Raw genomic sequence first — 17,393 nt, forward strand, 5'->3', positions numbered from 1 at the left:
CATAGGCCTTGTGCAATGCCTATAGAAAAGTCTTAACTTCTAGGAAAGCGTCTCCAGGAAGGTGAATACGGCATGGACAGAACTCGGACAGAAACCGCTCTCTCTTTCTCTCTCTCTCTGCCTCTGAATACGGCATGGACAGAACTCGGACAAAAACCACTCTCTCTCTCTCTCTCTCTCTCTCTCTGCCTCTGCGCAATGCCTTGGATCGATTATATGGTACCCGATGTTGTAAATTTGGGCCGTTCCTTTCATCTCTTTTCTTTAAAGCCATTGCTTTTCTCTGCGGTTTTCAATTTCTTTTCTGATTTAAGAGCAATTTCTCTCCTATTTTAGGAGCCTAATCTCTTCCCGCCACATGGCATAGCTAACTTCGTTCCTTTGTCGAAATCGATACTGCATAATCAAGGTAAACACAATGTAGAAATGCCATCATTTTATTCTTTTTCACGTGACGAATATTCTTGGTTATATAGTAATCCACATTTTAAATTACTAACTATATATAGTGATCCACATTATAAATTGCGAACGTTGTTATGACAAGATCATCACAAATTCTGTAGAGGTTTGGGAGCTCCCCTGCTGCTCGTCTGCAGCTTGTGACGATCGAGTGGGCGGGAAGGCCCCTATCGACTATGGCAGGGCGGAGAGCGGCTCGTGAGTTGGTGGTGTCACGCGGCATGGCAAATTCTCCCTCTCGAAGCGGGTGTCCTTGGGGACGGCCCACCCATGCCCTTTCTGGTATTTTTGGCTAAGGTGGAGTGCGCCCCTGCTTGGCCCCCATTTGGGCTGAAACAACGGACAATATTCGACGCACATGGCGGGGTCTTTGAAGGGGAAGGGGGCGATGGCAGAGCCCTCTGTTCCTGTGGCGTTCAAGGATCTCTCCATTCTTATGAGGTGCTTGGCTCACCCACAACAGCCTGAGCTTCGAGGGTCATTTGCTCCGTGGTGATCGGGTGGTGCTTGCCAGTAATTTCCTTCGCTTCTTTGCTCTTGGTTCTCTGAGGCTTGGTTGTATCTGGCGACGACAGATCTATTGTGGTGGCACCTTGGAGGACCCCGTGGGTGATGGGAACTATGGGCCCCGCCGCTTTCCTTTACGGCAATATGGTATGCTCCTATCGAGGGTGGCTCCCTGATCAGCCAATGTATGGTCTATTGCTATTGTTTTGGTTTGAGTGGATGTATCATGAGGGTGTCCTTTGTCCCGTGCAGGGGTGTTGGCAACCTATTGGTACATTGCTTGGTTTGGTCATTATATGCTCAATTGGGTTGTGTATGCTTATGTGGCTGGAGTCTGGCATGGAACTTCCTGTAAATTTTTTGTTTCTGCTAATATATCCACCCACATATTGTAGGGTTTTCCAAAAAGATCATCACAATTTCTTCCAAAGAGAATGTAATTGTTACATTGATCAGTTACATATTGAAATGACTATACTTCATACATGGTCACGTGTGCAAGTATTTTTGTAACTATGCCAACTTTGGCATAGTAGTTATATATTATGCATGTATGAGCACATTTCACTAGGGGTCACTAAGAAAATAAATTTTCACTTATCACATGCTGCAAAATGATGGTAGGCCTTTGTGAAACTTGGCTTCACTTCTTGCCTTGTTAATATATTCTTGTTTGATGTACGTACCTTGCAGATGAAATTTTGCACGCGGCAATTATGTTCAACCAGGATAAGGTTGTGGATGGGTACATGATGCTGGCTGAGTTCAGTCTAGAGGTAGTGATACATAGCTTAGAGATCTGTTGTGCTCATTCAACGGTTCTTCACTTTATGGGCGGTCGAATGACATCCCAAGGCTAATGGGAGCGGGTGGCAACGACGACAAATATCTGAAATGCAATTTGCCAATTCACAACGATGGGCAAAGTTTTTGATGTGGCAGAGTGTGCTTCCGAGCAAACTGTTACGATGTGGTTATCAACGGAGGCATTTGAGGAGCAAACTGTTTACGATGTGGTTATCAACAGAGGCATTTGAGGAGCTTCCCACTTTGCTTATGCAATGCCATGGACGCCTGAGTTCTGTCCGAACGAAGAGTTTATGGACTACTGCCTGATTTGGGTTACGCTCAAGAGTGTCCATCTCTGGCTCTGTGACCATGCGGACTCCATTGCTTCAATGACAGGCCGAGTGTTGTTCATTCCGAAGTTGCAGTGGATATGTATACTGTGGAACATGAGTAGGCCCATCTCCAAATATTTGGATCTTAATATGGGAAGGTTTGGCGCCTTTCGACAAGAGGTGGCATTTGCCTCGTTTCCCACTTCTTGCTACAAATGCCGCAGAGTTGGTCACTATGCTAGGAACTGCGCCAAGGTAGAAGCTGCCCACAATTTGGCGGTCAAGACAAGTTGGAGGTGTGTCACTAGGGATGCCAAGTCTCCTTCGAGTGACTACAAGTCGTAAGAAGAGGCTAGTGATCGGGATATGACTCGTGAGGAGATGGTTAAAGAGCTTGTTTGCCCGTGAGAGGAGATGTAAGAGAAACCAGATTCGTCTGTCGGACCCTTCATAGAGACTCTGACGAACATTGAAACCCCCAGTCTGGCACTGCTGTCGAAATCATTAGCCATATTCTAAATGTCTTGGGTTCCAAGATCAGTACTAATCTAATTAGAAAGAAGGAAAAGGAAAAAAAAAGTATTCTCTAGCTGATGTAGCAAGCTACTGTGTGTTTGGCTTCTTGGTTGAAGCCACTGTATGTGTACTTGTTGGTATTCCTCTCAATAGTAGGTTCCCTCACATTGGCTTGGTGGAAAAGGGGATTGCTGTGGCAGGGCTCTCTCTTTGGTGGCAATCCCAAGCCAATCCCGGCTTTATGTTCTCTCGTGTTTTGGGTGGTTCTCGTAATAGCTAAATGTTCAGTCTTAGGGTAGCGCCTTTCATTAGCTGGTGTATCTGGCTTTGTGGAATGTGGATGGTGGAAGATGACATGGTTCAATGGGAGCATGGCTATCACTGTAACTTTTTTGGTTTTGGTTTTCTTAATATATTTCTCCACTCACTATTGTGAGTTTGGCAAAAAAAAAAATAAAAATCTTGCTTGACACCAAGTAGATGGCCACCCTTCCAAAAAGGAGTTTGGTGCCGCCTATGTGCAACAAGGGCCTAAGGGTGAAGTGCTTAATTATATTACAAGTTTAGCATTCATTTTCATTGGAGGGCTCATATGCTTAGGCTGCTTACACACTGTCCAAACTTGGGCGTATGAACGTGCAAGCCAATGGGCATATGCGAATGTGGAAGCTAGCAGGCCTTTGCTGATCCACTACACCAAAAACACAGTGGACAAGCACGCAAGAAGTCATTAGCCATCATGATCCCCTACCCAGACTCGTGGGGGTTGAGCTCATGTTAGTATACTCAAAAGCAAGGGTCGAGTCAATACGCTAAATATAAAGTCAGTACGCTAAATACCGCTACTAGTCACCATTAGGATTTGACATGTACCCTATGATTTCAATGGACACTCATATTTAAAGATTGCCAATTCGCATGGAATGGCAAATTTTCCAAAACCATTCCAACTACCTATAATCAAGATTCAAAAGTTACAAAAGTAGGCCATCAAAACGGAGAACATGCCACAAAGATAATCTAATCTAGATCCATAGTTTTATGCATGCATCAAAACATATAGATATTTACATGGAGCGAGTGAGAAGATTGCACATGTAGATATCGAGCAATGGGGCTTTAACTATGCATTATTACTTTTATGCAATATTTACTAAATTTATTTTGTTGAGTAGATTAGAAGCATGCCCATTTGTTGGCATTCTATGCTAAATCTTGAGTGTCCTATGAACAACTATTTTTTAACTTTGCCATTTTGCTAACATCCTTGGCAGGTCATGTGACATTTTCAAGGCCCTTGAGGCTTAGATTGGTGGATGGCCCTCAAATTCTAACGTTACTACTGGTACATCCTTTTGATTTAAAAAAAAAGACATTTGGAGACAGACGTTGGCACTGCCTTTCACTCTGATCGAAGAAAGAGAGAGAGAAGGAGAGAAAGAAGAACAAAGACTTACATTAAAAAGGAAAAAAATAAAACACACCTTCCAAAAAGTTGAAGGGTGCTCCATTGTACATGGACTGAAACTCCCTCAGAATTTACCCTCCCTTTCTGCCGAAAGGCAGTGCCAATAAGTTGAAGGTGGTGTGTAATCTATGCCGGACATGCATGTATTCAATGTGTATCAATCCATAAAGCATGTGCTCAAAAGAAGGATCTATGCCAAGTCAATAGGATACATACTAAGCTCCACAATAGTTGGTGAGCCAAATGCTTTTCACCTTTCAAAAGCATGAGAACTTCTTAATGGGATTCCTATCACCACTTGAACACATTGGTTGCAATATATTCCTACATGGTCCTAGCAAGGAAGCATTGCGCTGTTTTCATTTGACATGAGTGAGAGAATTCACGATGAGATTTCTTTTTAGGGGCTGTTGAAGAAAGATATTGTGCTTGGCGATGCTTTGGACGATATGTATGCCAAATGTGGTGTTACCACACAAGCATGAATGTTCTTAAAAAAAGAAAACACACACCACAGTGCCCAACGGGAAGGTGCTTATCCCTTCCTATTATTATCCATGAAACATGGTCCAACAAGGGCCGTGCACCATCGGGCAAGAGCCATGTGTAGGCATCACCATGGACACCTAATTGATGCACCATGTGCTGGGAATGGCAGAGAGAACTCGTAGCAATGAGCTAGGAACCTCCTCCTCGGGTGGGTCCTTGTAGCAACCAGCTAGGAAACTCCTCCTCGGGTAGGCCCTCATAGCAACTAGTGCACGGTTTGGTAAGGGCCGTGCACCATCGGGCAAGAGCCATGCGTAGGCATCACCATGACCACCTAATTGATGCACCATGCACTGGGAACAACAAAGAGAACTCGTAGCAACCAGCTAGAAGCCTCCTCCTCGAGTGGGTCCTCGTAGCAACCAGCTAGGGGTCTCCTCCTTAGGTGACTCGCATGGGAGGAAGATGCACTTGAGTGCTCAAGAGAAAGAGCCCTAGCAAGGTAGGGAACTCGTAGCAACCATCTAGAAACCTCCTCATCGGGTGATTATTGGCCTTTTGCTTGCCAAGGCAAACTATCTTATTGTAGAGATAGTGAGAACTATGGACATAAATGTCATACCATGGGATGGAGTTGATCCGACTACTAGTGCATGGAGCCTACAAGAGATTTTCAGTCTCTTGGAAAACACATTCAATCCCTACTTACCCAAAACAACACTCTATTGCATGTCAGGTAGCAAAAACTAGTTATTACAACACCATAAGGAAATCTCATGATTTCACCAAACAAATGAAGTCTAAATGTAAGCCAACTTATAGATAGGATTGATAACACATTGAGGTACATGCCCAAGCTCTCAAATTCCCCTTTGCTCACTGCCAAAATCAAGATTAATAGCTACTGGGCAGATTTGACCTAACTATTTTGGGTCTCGAATGTACCTATTAGCTTAGCAATGATGTCCCAACACCCCTCCTATGCATAGAGCGAGCAAGCTGAAGTGCGACGGGCTGAGGCTGGGGTGGGCTGCAGTGCTACATGCTGAATTCTAGCCTCTATCTGTGCCACTTTCATGTTGGTGACATTTGCATTTGCAACCATTGTGCATGTGTGTTCATATCAAGTATGGTTGAATTCAAATCTTTAATCCTCTTTTCTTGACCTTCTCCTGCAGCTATCAAGTGCTCCATTAGCCTTGTCATTTTGGAGAGGTCCGCTTGCTTCTGTGTGTTGTCCTCATGGAGTCTTCATGTCTTTACCTCCGATGTCTCGTGTAGAGCCTTGTACTCCTCTAGGAATGTGTTTGCAACTTGTAATATGTCTTCCATTAGTTGTTGATTAATATTCATAAGTTGGATGTGATTTTGTCGGCGGTACACTTCACTATTTAGCTTCTCTAAAATTTGGTGTACATATTGCATGTACTTGTCGGTTTCTCCTAAGCCTTTTGTTCCAAAAGTGGAGGCTTATTCTTGTTTTTCATATTTCTCTTTAACCATTTCCTCCAGTGTTTCCTCTATGGTTGAGTACAACACTTGGTCTAGCTTCTGCCTCACTCTCCTTTAGCCAGGTATTTTGGTCGGGGGCAGTGGTTGATTATCTGTCATTCCCACCGCATGGTAAACGATTTGAGGGAGTACTTCTAGTGCTCCCAAATATTTGATGCCCGTGATTTTGTTTGTATTTTTGAGTGCATTGAACAAATATTGTGCATGGTCAAGTGGCATTGGCAGCTTAGTCTTCAAAACTGTAGTGAAAGCCGATGCTACCACATGATTGGGGACTATATACTTGCTAGGCTTTTTGCTGTAAAGTGAAAATACTGGTGGAACAAGTGAATTGGGCCTGTCATGGGCTTATGAATCATATCCACAAATGTGGCTATCGATGTGTTCCTGGAAAACAGACCTACTCTTTTCTTTTCTCTGGATCTCAGCAATTCTCCGATTGTGGGTAGCTTTAAAACTTCAACAATGTTTTCTTTAGTTATTTGGACTTTTGCTTCTTGGCCATTTGGATCGAAAAGCGTGGCTATGCCGTCTTCTTGGATGATATTTTAAAGTTCACATGCCCTTTGGAAATACACACCACATGGCATCAATCATAATAGGCTCGTAGTCCTAGCCGCTTGTGTGCTTCTATCAAAGTTGGCTCTTTTGCGACATCATAGATCTCTTTGGGAATTAGTTGCATCTCCATCATTTTCCCCTCTGGTGCCTGGAACCTTCCATGGAAGATAGCCACATGATGCTTCTCTAGGAGCTCCTCTCATGCATATGTCTTTTTGGCAACCCCTATTGATTTTTCTTGAAGCTAATAAGGGGGAAGCTCTTGTAGTCTTTGTTTCATCGAATTCTTCTTTGCTGGTGCCAGCGAGCTTTGCATTGAACCTGGGTGCAAGCATACAAATCTGAGATTAGGTGTATTTTAGAATCAAAATACGGCATTTCGTTCCACTTGAATTGAGAGTGACCATTCTGAAGTTGAAAGCCAAAATATTATTACCAAGAGCTATAGAAAAAATTCATGGACATTGCAAAGTAACTTGGAACAAAAAAATCATTTAGGGCTATTAATGACGATCAATAGCTAGAGCTACTTTTGGGCTGCATGTGTGAGAGATAGCTATGCACTTGGGTTAAGGGTATTGGATATTATGAGGATTTTACTTATGAAGGTATTTGGATGCAAAAACACCAGATTATGCCCATGAGCTACAAGGCTTTTGAAAGTGATAAAATGATGATACACAATCTTAAAATGTCCATTTGGCTTGAAATTTGGTGTGTGGGTGTCATAAAAACTAATATCTAATTCTCCTAAATGATTTTCTCATGTTAAACTGATCATTTAATATGGGAAGTGCCAGGGGAGAAAAAGCTAGAATATTGGTTAAGCTGGCAGACCGACCACAATAGCGATCCAAAGGAGGGAAAATAGGGATCCAAAGGGGGGGCCATTTGCAAAAGAGCAATGTGCAACAATGGGTTTAAAAGACCCTAAGGTTCAACACATTAAGACTTCCAAAATGCTAAGGTTCCAAAATTCAAAGGCTGTGTCCAAAGGTCAAACATTAGGGAAATTGGATGCTTTGTGTGCGTCCCAAAAGTCTTCAGGCATCCCTACATAGGAGGGGGCGAGCCCTAATTGTAGGAGATGAGAGAGAAAATCACACACACACACACACACACACACACACACACACAAGCTCCCTTTACACAAAGGGAACGAGGGACACATGTCAGCTCCCTAGCCCAAATGCCCACAAGGTGTACTCAAATCCTATTGGATGACCTTGCAGGTGGACCAATGAGAATTAGACTAGAGTAAATCTAGTTTAATCAATTTAAAAACACTTAATAAAATAACCAATAAGAATTAAGCTCTCTAGAAGAATATTGGACAGTCTCCCAAGGGGTCCAATGAGCATTCAGCAGCCCAACGGCTTGCCTGATTTCTATTGGCCAGGAGGCAAAGGGGTCCAATGAGAGTTTAGTTGCATTTATTAATTACCTAAAGCTCTCACAAAAGGGGAAAGGTGGACACATGTCATAAGGACATCACTTATGTTGCTTAATTTCCATTGGCTGAGGTTGGGGAGGTCCAATAGGATGTGAGCATGAGCAAATAGCAAAAGGGGTCGACCAAGAGAGAGAGGGGGGTGATTTTTCAAAGGCATTATTGACTTACACACTCACACAATCTATGTGTGAAGCAAGAAGACTCTCTCTCTCTCCTTCTCAAGCTTTAATGGAAAGCTTACCACCTACTCCAAGCTTGTGAGAAGGGAGGCCTACACCAACAACTCTTGGCTTTGTGATACAAATCCAACCAAGAGCCAAGCTTCAATGCATGCTCATCTCCTCTATCATGCAAATTACTAAGCCAAGCTATGCTAATAAGAGTGATTATGTCAGGAGATGTATATCTTTCTCGTAAGAATACTTCTTCTTCCTCTCAATCTACTCTCATACCCCGCTAGCTCTCACCATCTTCGAAGGTGTGTGAGGTCTTGGGTTTGAGACCGTGAGGGAATTGATGTTGTGTTTAATAAGTGTTGTGCTTAGTGCTTTAAGTTTCCATCTTCATAGCACTCGCTAGTATTGAAGGAACACAAAGAATTGTATTGTAAAATGTCTCTCTTGATGGGAGAAACCATAATACAAAGCCTTTTGGAGGGGGAACCGGCTCCATGAAAATCCGGTCCTCAACTGTTGTCAATTGCTTAATTTCTCTCTCTTTTGAAGTATTGTTCATGCTATCTAACTAGGCGTTATACTTTTTGTTGCTCTCTCCACCCAAGCATTCTTGTTATTCTCATTAGGAATCTATTCTAATGAAATGCTCACTATGCTCATGCTATTTTCCGCTACACACAAGTTACTAGACCATTAAATGTTACATCGGTATCAGAGCACAAGGTTTCTCTTTTCTTGCTCAAGAAAGGAGGTCCTCAAGCTAGCTATAAATGGTTGGTATTATTCATTGCATGTGAGTAAGTAGAATAGGGATTTTTCAGCCTTGCAGTGCACTTGCCTTTGTGCAGTTAACGGGGCATCACCGTCGAGAGCTCATGGCTGCCAATGTTAAATTCCCTAAAAGGAGAATGTCCTTTAAGTTCAGGGAAAAAGATATGTACATAGATGCTAAGGAAATGCGTAGCACCATACCCATTGTACATACACAAGCTTTCAACAAGTCAATAAAGAGCTCTATTTACGTGTACATGATTTTTGTTAAAGATTCTAAAATGAACCTAATGTTTTAGCAAAAGAAAATATACAAAATCAAAAGGAATTAGAATTATCCAATTTTCTCAAGGGGTTTCAAGATGTCTTTATTGACGACATCCCTTGTGAGCTACCTCCTAAACGAGGCAATGATGACCATGCAATTGAACTTCTTCCAGGAAGTTCACTGCCTAATAAACCTCCTTATAGAGTTTCTCAAGCTCAACAAGAGGAGATTATGCGGAAAGTGCATGAGTTAGTTGAGAAGGGCATGGTTAGGCCTAGCTCATCTCCATTTTGTTCTCCTGTGCTATTAGTGCAAAAGAAAGACGGCACATATCGCATGTGTGTCGACTATAGAGCACTAAATAGGATCACTATCAAGAATAGGTTTCCCATTCCACGGGTAAAAGACCTATTTGATAAGCTACAAGGGTCCACCTACTTCAGTAGGATTGACCTAAAAAGTGGCTATCATCAAATAAGGATAGTTGATCAAGACATTGTAAAGACCACATTTTGCACTATGTTTGGTCTTTACGAATATATTGTCATGCCTTTTGGCTTGACCAATGCACCAGCCACATTCAACCGCTTGATGGAGAAGCTATTCAGGCCTCACCGAACCTTTACTGGAGTGTTCTTTGATGATATCATCATCTACTCTAATTAATTAGACAAACACAAGCAACACCTCCAGGTAATATTTCAAGTTCTAAGAGAGAATAAACTTTATGTTAATCCAAAGAAAAGTGAATTTTTCTTACAAGAGATTCAATATTTAGGTCACATTATCTCTCAAGATGGCATCCAAATGGATCCATCAAAGTTAGAGGTAATAAAAGGATGGCCTAAACTAAGGAATCTTCTTGAGCTAAGAAGCTTTATAGGTATGTGTGCATACTATAGACGCTTCATAGAAAAGTTCTCACTAATAGCAGGACCATTACATGACCTAACAAAGAAAAAAATTAGGTACACATGGTCTACCAAGGAGAACAATGCTTTCGAAAAGCTTATCTCTCAACCTATGCTTACACTACCGGATCTCTCAAAGCCATTTGAGGTCCAATTTGATGCTTGTGGTGACTGCCTTGGAGCTGTTTTGCTCCAAGAAGGGCACGCCATAGGCTATGAAAGTCGAAGGCTCGACCCTGTTGAGCAATCTCTAGGCACATATGAAAAGGAACTCCTCGCAGTTTTACATGCCTTAGACTCATGGAAGCACTATTTATTGGGGACTCCTTTCATTCTGCAAACGGATCACCAGAGTCTTAAGTACTTCATGACGCAGACCAAGCCCTTCGAGAAACAAATGAGGTGGACAAATTTCCTTTCGCAATTTCATTTTCATATTGCTCACTCTGCTGGCAAGCATAATCAAGTAGCCGATGCACTCTCAAGACGGCGAGAGTGAATGCGGTTTCCATAGCAACTCACAATGATCTATCTTCTATGATAGATGAGTATGCTATTGATCCCAATTTTAGAGATGTGATTTCAGCCCTTGCACTAGGAAACAAAGAGGAACCATTTACTTTACAAGATGGTTATCTTCTCTATGGCAATAGACTATGCGTTACTAACTCACTCCGTGAGAAAGTAATGTATCAATCTCATGCTCCTCCTTATGCGGGCCACAGAGGGATTCAGTCTACCCTAAAGGGGATTGAAACATATTTCTATTGGCCTACCATGAAAGAAAACATACAAGAGTATGTTTCTAAATGTGTGGTATGCCAAAAGATGAAGTTTGATAGAGGGAAGCAACCTGGATTGCTTCAACCTTTGCCAATCCCTAATTCACCATGGGAGAGCATACCCATGGATTTTATCTTTGGATTGCCTAAGTCTATCCATGGGAATACGGGAATATGGATGATAGTAGACAAATTATGTAAACAAGCTCATTTTATACCTGTCAAAAAGACTATCAAAGCCCATCAAATGGCAACCCTGTTCATTTCACAAGTCTTCAAGTACCATGGCTTGCCAATGTCTATAGTGTCGGATAGAGATCCTAGAATAACCAGTAATTTTTGGAAGGGTCTCTTTGAGAAGTTAGGAACAAGGCTAAATTTGTCTTCGGCCTATCACCAGCAAACAGATGGCCAAAGTGAAATAGCTAACCTAACAATTCTCAATCTACTAAAAGCCTATGTAACGGAAGTAGATCAAAGATCCCAATGGGAGAAGTACTTACCCTTAGTGGAGTATGCCTACAATAACACTGTACATACTTCCATGGGTAAAGCACCGTTTGAGGTAATTGAGGGAAGATAAAAAAGTCCCATGCTACTTAAGGTACACGGGAAGATCTTCGCTATAGATGAGTATAGCGGAGACCTACAAGAATATTTCCAAAAGATTAAGGATGCTATCTCTATCTCATAGCAAAGGCAAAAGGCTGCTGCTGCTGACAAGCATAGAAGAGCCCAAGCCTTAAAAAAAAATGATTGGGTCTTACTCAAATTTCCCAAGGCTCGATTAAGGCACACGATGGGCAAGAATCCTACGGGACACCAAAAGTACTATGCTAAGTTATCAAAAAGGTACTATGGTCCCTTCCAGATTATTAGGCCAATCAATGAGATGGCCTATAAACTCAAGTTGCCGAGCCATTGGCTCATACACAATGATTTCATGTGAGTCTATTAAAGCTTTACAAGGGAGATCCACCTCAAGAACCTACTATTGAAGACCCACGAAAGATCGAGGACCAAGAAGAGGTGCTGCAGCATGAGTCCATCCTCCGACATGAAGACAAGGTACTAAGAGGCGGTAAGACTATCCAATGATATCTTATTAAGTTTAAGAATTATCTTTTGAAGATGCTAGATGGATTCAAGGCATACAATTAAGGGATAACCTAAACCCTTGTCAATGCTTACAATGCTTCCCTAGAGTAAGCAAATGTACAAATGTTAAAAATGAACAAAGTTTTTGTCTTATAAGACTCTCTTTTTCTTTATTGTGCACAAAAATGAAGTAGTATGCATCCTTAGATCAAGTTTGCGGAGACGATGTCTCCCAAACACCAAGTAGAGCTTGTCACTCTAATATGGAAGATTGATAGGACTAATATGTAGACATGCTTGCGACCGCTTAGGCTCTCAAGCGCCAAATGGACTAGTCATCCATTCTGGAACGATGTCGTAGGGTAACATAGGGATCCTCTACCTGCTAGAAAAAGGACTAATGAATATGATTTATCTTCTCTACCCCATAGTCGAGTACGACTATGATTTCAAGAGAGAGGTAATGTCATAAAAACTAATCTCTAATTCTCCTAAATAATTTTCTCATGTTAAATTGATCATTTAAATGGAAGTGCTAGGGGAGAAAAATCTAGAATATTGGTTAAGTTGGCAGACCGGCCACAATAGGGATCCAAACGAGGGAAAATAGGGATCCAAAGGGGGGGGCATCTGCAAAAGAGCAATGTGCAACAATGGGCTTAAAAGACCCTAAGGTTCAGCCCATTAAGACTTCCAAAATGCTAAGGTTCCAAAATTCAAAGGCTGTGTCTAAAGGTCAAACATTAGGGAAATTGGATGCTTTGTGTGTGTCCCAAAAGTCTTCATGCATCCCTACATAGGAGGGGGCGAGCCCTAGTTGTAGGAGATGAGAGAGAAAATCACACACACACACACACACACAAGCTCCCTTTACACAACGGGAATGAGGGACACATGTCAGCTCCCTAGCCCAGATGCCCACAAGGTGTACTCAAATCCTATTGGATGACCTTGGAGGTGGACCAATGAGAATTAGGTTAGAGTAAATCTAGTTTAATCAATTTAGAACACTTAATAAAATAACCAATAAGAATTAAGCTCTCTAGAAGACTATTGGACAGTCTCCCAAGACGTCTAATGAGCATTCAGCAGCCCAACGGCTTGCCTGATTTCTATTGGCCAGGAGGCAAAGGGGTCCAATGAGAGTTTACTTGCATTTATTAACTACCTAAAGCTCTCACAAAAGAGGAAAGGGGGACACATGTCAGAAGGCTATCACTTATGCTACTTAATTTCTATTGGCTGAGACTGGGGAGGTCCAATAGGATGTGAGTATGAGCAAATAGCAAGAGGGGTCGACCAAGAGAGAGAGGGGGGTGATTTTTCAAAGGCATTATTGGCTTACACAGTCACACAATCTACGTGTGAAGCAAGAAGACTCTCTCTCTCCTTCTCAAGCTTTAATGGAAAGCTTACCACCTACTCCAAGCTTGTGAGAAGGGAGGCCTACACCAACAACTCTTGGCTTTGTGATACAAATCCAACCAAGAGCCAAGCTTCAATGCATGCTCATCTCCTCTACCATGCTAATTACTAAGCTAAGCTATGCTAATAAGAGTGATTATGTGAGGAGATGTATATCTTTCTTCCTTCTTCCTCTCAATCTACTCTCATACCCCGCTAGCTCTCACCATCTTCAAAGGTGTGTGAGGTCTTGGGTCTGAGACCATGAGGGAATTGATGTTGTGTTTAATAAGTGTTGTGCTTAGTGCTTGAAGTTTCCATCTTCATAGCACTAGCTAGTATTGAAGGAACACAAAGGATTGTATTGTAAAATGTTTGTCTTGATGGGAGAAACCATAATACAAAGCCTTTTGGAGGGGGAACCGGCTCCATGCAAATCCGGTCCTCAACTGCTGTCAATTGCTTAATTTCTATCTCTTTTTAAGTATTGTTCATGCTATCTAACTAGGTGTTATACTTTTTGTTGCTCTCTCCACCCAAGCACTCTTGTTATTCTCATTAGGAATCTATTCTAATGAAATGCTCACTATGTTCATGCTATTTTCCGCTACACACAAGTTACTAGACCATGAAATGTAAAAATGGGCTAGTGTGTGCCCAAGCTAATGGTAATGAAAATCCAAATAGTTCACTTATTTTTTTTATCCTAGAGCTATTAATCACAATTAAGATCTGGGTTTATAGTTGAAGTGCTTTTTGGCCTTTTTGAGCTATGGGGTGGTTGGACATGGTGTTCTTCAGGTTTGAATGTGATGGGATCATTTTTGGAACATACGAGTGGCATTCAGATTTTAGCTTTGTGCAAAGAGAGTGCGTTTTTAGACCTTGGAGTCAGTGAGCAAGTGATTTTTGTGCACCATATGGGTTTTTGGCTCAAGTACAACATGTGAATGGGTGCTATAATGAAAAGGTGCAAGCATATGTCAGATTAGTCCCTTGATCGCAATTAATAGTTACTGATGCAAATTTCTACCACGTAAATTTTGTAATGTTTAAATTTTTTTTTTTAGTCCTAGAAAATAATACTTTGCTCCTGCTTGGCTTCTTGCTGTGATGTTAACATCAATTTGGCACTTGATACTCTAAATTTTGTGATTTTTGGGTCTTGCACTTTGTAGTGATTGTTTCTTTCATTCTAGGCATATGGGCACATCCCATACTTTACCTTGACTTATCATGTCAAGTTACAACTGTTTTATAGTTGATTTGTGGCCGTAGTCCAAAAATGATGCTTTGTTGGCCATCGAGCCGTTTTTTGGCTATCATTAGTGTCAAATGATGATTTCTCCCAGTCCCACTATAGTACATTGGTTAGTTTGCTTGTGGGGAGCCTCCTCGTGATGTCAGAATCGAATTCCGGCCTGGCACCAAAATTGAGATTAATAGCTATAGCCCCCCCCCCCCCCCCCCCCCCCCCCCCCCCCCCCCCCCCCCCCCGACCTTGGTCAACTGGCCATCTCATCACATAGGAATGTTCTATGCCTCCTATCAGGTTTGATATCTTTCGGTGGGGTGAGTTGGTCGGTATGGTCACTTTTACACTCGCTTTCCCCCAAGAGAATTTGCTAACCTAGGGGTTTTCTGGTCCATTCCCAACCTCAAAGACATGACTTAAAATGTTTATTAGTAGGTTAGAAACTCAACCCTCATGTCTCGTGTGAGACAATGTACTATGGTGGTCACTAGAAGCTGTAGAAGTTGCACGCAAGAAGGTCTCTCAGAGCTCTTTCTAAAGTGGACAAATGGAAATGAGACTATTTTTAGCGTACCTTGACTATACATACTTGGGCTTCTCGACTCATTTTCTCTCAAAACTCCTAGTTAGTCCTACTAGATTTCAAAATATACTTTCCTTTCAAAAATTGTTTGATTTGGATTTTGATTGCTCCTTTTTTGAAGGTTTTGCAGAATTAGGCATTGTGGGGTTAAATTAGGCTTTCCGTCACCATCCTCAGAATTGCACAAGATTTGACCTAGCTGTTTGTCTCTGCTTCTTGATCATCATGGTCCGTCCCATTTCTTTATTTGTATTTGTTTGGCATTTAGTTATTATTTTGACCCTATTATCGAGAAGATTTAAAAAAATTACAGACACTTCCAAAAATAGAACCCCAATCCTAAATTTACCAAAACACATCTAATTTTAGTATTCGGTCGTATTTTTGTGGATTGCTCCATTTCGAACACTTTTTCAACCGAAAACATGTGAAAAAAGTAAAAATTACAGTATTTTAGGGCTTTTTTGGCAGTATTTACACACACCTAGGGATTATCATATCACGTATTTCTATTCCGATTGCTTTTAAGGGCATTTTATTCTTTAGTAATAAGAATTCATAGGTTAACATTAAAACACTTCAAAACATTACCCTTATCCTTATTTGTTTTAAGTTTCAGGGTGGGTCCTCATTGAGAAGCCCCCGCCCGCCCCCTCCTTTTTGTCTAAGTCCTCCGAGATGAAAAAGTGTAGCCCGAGGTGTGTAGTGCATGTATAACAAAATCGTGTCAATGCATGACCGAGATTGACCCTACCATGCTATTGAAGCCAATGCATTTGAAAACACTATGCAGTGCAAGAGGTGGGTCTTGAGCGGTGTGCTCAAGGGTTGCCGATGGTGAAGCATCCTTTTGATTAACTCTCTTGAAGAGAAGATTGTGTAGTAGTTGAACTCATTCTTTGATAGTTCTATGCACACTTTTCTCAGCCTGATAGGGTGGTACTATAGAAGGCTTCTTCTTAGTGTGCGATAGTCTTTTAGGCACCCATATTTGTTTAGGGTTGGTAGCAAGCTGGGTCTTGGATACCCAAAATTGCCAGATTACTTGCATGCTAGTGTTATGAGGATGGATTCAGTGATGCGTGTTGACGAATGGCTTTAATATTTCCTTGCTGTCTGGTGGTGGAGACTTAAGAGCACCTTCCACGCTTCACAAATGTAAGCAAACGACACTCATAACTTTCCTCCTTTGAGAGTTAAGTCTAGAAATTTGTGAGTCCCAATCTTGGACAACTTTGTAGGTGCGCATCCATGGAACTCCAAGCACAATATCTTCATTCATATGCTCGTTTAGAATACAGATAAAAGTATGTGGGCATGCAAATCCATGGACAAAAATGTTAAAATTGATCAGACCCAATGTTGGTGTTAGCTCTTTATGGAAGCCCTTGACTTGTGCTCTGTAATATTCTAGCGGTTGGGTTGTTGCTTTTTTGTACATTGCACATTTGATTGCATTAAGCCGTGCGCCCATATCAGCTAATGCTTTGACTGTGAATCCATACTTCAGGGCTACGGTTATATGAATACCCAATCCATCCTGCCATTTGTCATCTGTCACTACCTCATCCTCTACTAGGGGTTGGATCTAAAGGGTATTGAGGGGTAAGACTTGAGGGATCAGTTGCCTTGCTGCTTTTTTCTTCAAAACCCAACTGTGTGCTTCCTCTTGAGCTTCTTCAATCACCTATTTCCATTTAAGCTTATGTTCCTTTGCTGCATGCATTCTTTACAAAAGGTGGTTAGTCAAAGGTAGATGATATTTACGAAGATGACAACCACAAATCTAGTTTTCCATGATCTCTCCATCTAATGTGGTTAGCTTAACAACACCACTTGGTGAAACACTCTCAATGACAAAAGGACCATGCCCCTTTTTCTTGAATTTTGGTATGTGGTGTTTCAAAGAGTAAACTAAAACTAGATCCCCTTGTTAAAATACTTTCATCAACAGGTGTGAATCAAAAAACTATTTTTGTTTTTGTTTTTGTTCATATATATGAGCAATGGCCACTAATCTCTATTCATCGAGTCCTCCAAGTCCTCAAGTCATTTT

At 41.6% G+C, this 17,393-nt stretch overlaps 1 long non-coding RNA gene across 2 annotated transcripts; it reads left to right on the top strand.

Moving 5' to 3' along the window:
- The first annotated feature begins 558 nt into the window (after window positions 1-558).
- LOC147444896 (uncharacterized) lies at window positions 559-3,058 on the top strand. 2 transcript variants are annotated; one of them, XR_015190130.1, is made up of 3 exons: window positions 559-1,116; window positions 1,222-1,320; window positions 1,663-3,058. It is a non-coding gene; the product is annotated as an uncharacterized LOC147444896 (long non-coding RNA). The 2 variants fall into 2 exon arrangements; XR_015190131.1 differs by lacking the exon at window positions 1,222-1,320.
- Window positions 3,059-17,393: the final 14,335 nt, after the last annotated feature.

This window comes from Adiantum capillus-veneris, chromosome 13 (genome assembly GCF_014529385.1).
Source record: "Adiantum capillus-veneris isolate H3 chromosome 13, ASM1452938v2, whole genome shotgun sequence".
Taxonomy (NCBI): Eukaryota; Viridiplantae; Streptophyta; class Polypodiopsida; order Polypodiales; family Pteridaceae; genus Adiantum; species Adiantum capillus-veneris.